Source organism: Schistocerca nitens, chromosome 8, assembly GCF_023898315.1.
Source record: "Schistocerca nitens isolate TAMUIC-IGC-003100 chromosome 8, iqSchNite1.1, whole genome shotgun sequence".
NCBI lineage: Eukaryota > Metazoa > Arthropoda > Insecta > Orthoptera > Acrididae > Schistocerca > Schistocerca nitens.
In genome coordinates, this window is record NC_064621.1 from 546,660,733 (window position 1) to 546,665,903 (window position 5,171).

A 5,171-nucleotide genomic window follows, 5' to 3' on the forward strand; every position below is an offset into this window, starting at 1 on the left:
GAGCAGGAGGAACGCTTCACACGGAAGTGACATCTTCATATATAAAATGCACTCCGTCTTCAGGCCACGAGTGGCCTACCATGACCATCCGACCGCCGTGTCATCCTCAGCGATGGATGCGGATAGGAGGGGCGTGGGGTCAGCACACCGCTCTCCTGATCGTTATGATGGTATTCTTGACCGAAGCCGCTACTATTCGGTCGAGTAGCTCCTCAATTGTCATCACGAGGCTGAGTGCACCCCGAAAAATTGCAACAGCGCATGGCGGCCTGGATGGTCACCCATCCAAGTGCCGACCACGCCCGACAGCGCTTAACTTCGGTGATCTCACGGGAACCGGTGTATCCACCGCGGCAAGGCCATTGCCTCCTCTTATATAAGGTGTTTTAAAATCGCTAAACTGGTTTTTAAGATTTGTATCATTTATTACATTCAACTTTATAGTTACAAATAATACGTTACATGAAAGAGCAACACCAGAAGTTTTGTCTGTATATCTGTGCGCTGAGGTAAAGGTGTGGAACGGTCAAGAGCCGCTGAAGAGCGTGTTGAACGAGCGAAAGACACTTTCATGCATAGCCCCAAAATATCTGTTCAGAAGACTAGTCGTGAATTAACAGTTCCATTGACGTCTCTTACAACTACTTTCTTGCCGTTTGCAGTTGTTACGAACTCTAAAAGCTACACACTATGGCTTACGTGCCAACTTTCCAAACGAAATGTTGCTAAGTGACGATGAAGATTTTCAGTATCGTTTGGCCTTCAGTGATGAATCGACATTTCACCTGAGTGGAAATGTGAACTCGTGTTACGTGCGCGTCTGGGTGTCAGCAAACCCCCACGAGATAGAACAGCGACTCTCCTCAACTGAATACTTTTTGTGCCTTATCCCGGAGGAAAGTTCATGGATCTTTCTTTTTCGGTGAAGCAACTGTAACTGGTATTTTTTTTTCTTTTTTTATCTCAATGCGTTACGAATACGCCTCTTTCCTGAAATGGAAGAAGCTGAACCATACGGCTTCATCTGGCGGCAAGATGGTGCGCCGCCTTACTGGCATAAATCAGTACGCGATTGGTTAAACGACGTTGCACGCTACCGCTGGATTGGGCGGAAGGGCCGGATGACAGAGCTTGTTTGTCTGACCTCCACGTTCACACACGATATGACGTCATGCGAGTTTTACATTTGAGGGTTGATAAAGTATCATGGGTACGTGTCTCCACTACCAGCTGATGTACCCCACTTTATAAACAGCATTGTTGCAAAATTAGTCCAGACACAATGATCAACGTTTGGGAAGAACTTGCCCATGGACTCGATGGGTGACGAATTGTGCTCGCATTGAAGATTTGTAAGAAAAACTGTTTCAGCTGCTCTTTCATTTGATGTGTTACTTATAATTGAAAGTTTAATATCATCAATGCTACAAAGCCTTAAAACCTGTGTGTTCATTTTGAGACGCCCTGTATTGTGGTACTAGACAACCGATCTTTGCGAAATCTGAGCGGAGCGAAACAAATGTGCATGTGTATCACACTGCCGATGAGAAATGGTCGTTGGCTTCGCTGTCGAAACCTACACCAAAGCAACGCTCGGAAGATTAATTTTCTAGTATCTCGGCAGACTCGTTCTCGAAACTGGATGCTTGTAGCCATCAGTCAGCGAATACAGATTGGTGCAGGCCGGGAGGGGTTCCAGGGAAACGTTTTTACGCGGCGTCAGGTGCGCCTGTTTTGCTCTTCCCTCGGTTGTTAGGCCTACGCAGCGCGCTTAAGATAAAGCGTGGGACACGGACCGCGCCGACCTGCGGGAACAAATGCCAGTCGCTTTGTTGCCGGCGCCGCCGTCGGCGAGCCCATTAATCTCGAGCACGCAGCGGCGGCGCCACAGTAGCCCGAGCGCGACCGAGAGCCCGCGGAAGCGGCCGAGCAGTGGCGGAAGTGGCCGAGCGTCGTCGGAAGTGGCCGAGAAGCTCGCGGCGACCGCCAAATCGAGTTTCCTGCTAGAGCGGTCGGACGCGTCGATGGCTGCGGGCGCGTATCGATCCGCAAACACGCACACAGCAGCCGCCAGGACCGCTGATTCTCCCCCGGCGGGACGAAGAATGGAGCATCAACAACACTGGCAAAGAGGCAGTATAATGTAAATGTCGTTTCCCAAACCTAGAAGGCTCCAAAAAATATTATTTTTTACACTGGCGGTTCCCACCGTTCGAGTAATTAACTCTGGAAAGGAGAGAGAACAGAGAGGGTAAAAGCAAAGCTTCTATATTGGTGGATCACAAACCAAATTTATTTTTTGAAAAATATCGTCATTATTAACACTATAGTCCTGGCTGCGAAATACCAACACTATATATTTACAGAATATTAGGTAGAATACTAGAACTCGATCTCTAGAAATATCAATTCGGACTCCAGAAATGTGTAGAAACGTGCGATACAATACTGAAAAAAGGCAAAACAACATTTCTAGCATCTGTAGATTTAAAGAATACTTTTGACTTTGTTCACTGCAACATATTCTTTGAAATTCTTGTGTGTTATTTTTACTATTACTTAAAAATTATTTCTAGTTTAACGTCGTTACCGGAAATCTCTGGAAGTTCTTAACCACTTAAAATTTTTTACGCAATATTCTGATAAATATTATGACAGACGTTGGCTGTATACACTGATGAGCCAGAACATTGCGACCACCTAGATAATAGATGGTATGTCCACCTTTGGATCGGATAACAGTAGCGACGCGTCGTGGCATGGAAGCAGTGAGACTCGTAGATCGCTGGAGGGAGCTGGCACCACACCTGCAGACACAAGTCACCTAATTCCCGTAAATACTGGGGATGGGGCTGATGAGATCAGACGCCACGTTCAGTCACATTCCAAATGTGTTTGATCGGATTCAGATCTGGAGAGTAGAGTGGGCCAGCATACCAATTGGAATTCGCCACCGTGTTGCTCGTGCCAATCCATCACAGTCCTGGCCTCGCGACATCGCACATTATCTTGCTGAAAAATGCCACTGCCGTCGGGAAATGTGATCATCATGAAGACTGTACGTAATTTGCAACCAGTGTAAGATACTCCTTGGCCGTCATGGTGCCCTGCACGAGCTCCACTGGACCCATGGGTGCACACGTGAATGTTCCCGAGAGCGTAATGGAGCCGTCGCCAGCTTGTCACCACCCCGCAGTACAGGTGTCAAGGAGCTGTTCAATTGAAAGAGGACGGATTCGCGCCTTCCCATCGGCATGATGAAGAGGATATCGGGACTCGTCAGACAATGCAATGCTCTGCCACTGCGCCAACGTCCAGCGCCGATGGTCACGTGGCCATTTCACTCGTAGTTGCCGATGTCGTGGTGTTGTGATTGGCATATGCGTGGTTCATCGGCTGTTGAAGCCCATTGTTAGGAGTATTCGGTGCAATATGTGTTCAGCCACATTTCTACCACGCTCAGCATTAAAGTCTGGTTCGCCGCCTATCCTGTTTTGCAAGTCTGCCGAGCCTGCGACGTCCGATATCTGTAATGAGCGATGGCCGTCCAAAACTACGGCGTCTGGACGTTGGTTCACCATGGTTTCACCACGTGTTGAAGACACCACGGCACTCCACTAACACCCGACAAGTCGTGCAGTTTACGAAATGCTCGTGCTGAGCCTCCGAACCATCACAGTCTGCCCTCGGTCAAATTCAGATCTCCTCCCCCCCCCCCCCCCCCCCCATGCTACACACGGACAGCACGCTCACTGATTCTACATGCACCGTGCGTGTGTCTGACCAGCAGTCACTTCTCACCAGGTGACGCTGCTATGGCCTGCATGAGTTTATATCGATAGTAAGTTGGTTGTCATAATGTCCTGTTTGATCACTGTACATGGTTTTAAACAAAAATTGTGTACACAACAATGTTGTATTTGTTTTCTTCATCACAGCACCTAAGAGAAAAGAGGAATGTTGTATTTGTGACTTACCGACTTACAATTAAAGTAATACTATGGAACATGAATCATCAAAGAGTTTACAATCCTAACCACTCGCGGATTAAAAGTATGAGAAGTACGGTTATTGAAGCTATATTAATGATCCCAACTGATTTGCCATTCATTTTAAGTGAGTTACCGCGGGAAGAATGGGCTGCCATTCCCCAAGAAATCTTCCAGCACCTGATTTCAATATGGTGTTGGCCTACACTTAGCCTCGACGACAGCTTCCACTCTCGCAGCATGGGTTCAGTCAGCACCCGTTCTTCACGGAGTGCTGCACTGACGAGACGTATCGATGTCGGTCAGTGAGGCCTGCTACGAATTCGGTGTTCCAAAACATCTCAGAGGTGTTCTTTAGGATTCAGGTCAGGACTCTGTGCAGGCCAGTCCATTACAGGGATGGTATTGTCGTGTAACCACTCTGGCCACTACAGGCCGTGCATTATGAACAGGTGCTCGATCGTGTTGAAAGATGCAGTCGCCATCCTCGAATTGCTGTTCAGCAGTGGGAAGCAAGAAGGTCCTTAAAACATCAATGTAGGCCTGTGCTGTGATAGTGCCACGCAAAACAAGGGGTGCAAGCTCCTTCCATGAGAAACAAGACTACACCGTAACACCGTCATCACCGAATTTTACTGTTGGCACTACACACGCTGGCAGGTGACGTTCACCGACCATTCGCCACACCCACACCCTGCCATCGGATAGCAACATAGTGTACTGTGAAACTTCCTGGCAGATTAAAACTGTGTGCGCCGACCGAGACTCGAACTCGGGACCTTTGCCTTTCGCGGGCAAGTGGGAGACGAGATACTGGCAGAAGTAAAGCTGTGAGGGCCGGGCGTGAGTCGTGCTTCGGTAGCTCAGTTGGTAGAGCACTTGCCCGCGAAAGGCAAAGGTCCCGAGTTCGAGTCTCGGTCGGCGCACACAGTTTTAATCTGCCAGGAAGTTTCATATCAGCGCACACTCCGCTGCAGAGTGAAAATCTCATTCTGGATAGTGTACTGTGATTCGTCATTCCACACATCGTTTCTCCACTGTTCAATCGTCCAATGTTTACGCACCTTACACCAAGCGAGGCGTCGTTTGGCATTTACCGGCGTGATGTGTGGCTTACGAGCAGCCACTCGACCATGAAATCTAAGTTTTCTAACCTCCTGCCTAACTGTCATAGTACTTGGA

The 5,171-nt window shown here is 48.4% G+C and overlaps 1 non-coding gene and 1 pseudogene across 1 annotated transcript; one reads left to right on the plus strand and one right to left on the minus strand.

The window, feature by feature from the left end:
* Positions 1-249: 249 nt before the first annotated feature.
* LOC126200049 (5S ribosomal RNA) lies at positions 250-367 on the minus strand (annotated as a pseudogene).
* Positions 368-4,841: 4,474 nt separating this feature from the next.
* Positions 4,842-4,915, plus strand: Trnas-cga (transfer RNA serine (anticodon CGA)). Its single transcript has one exon. It is a non-coding gene; the product is annotated as a tRNA-Ser (tRNA).
* The last annotated feature ends 256 nt before the right edge of the window (positions 4,916-5,171 follow it).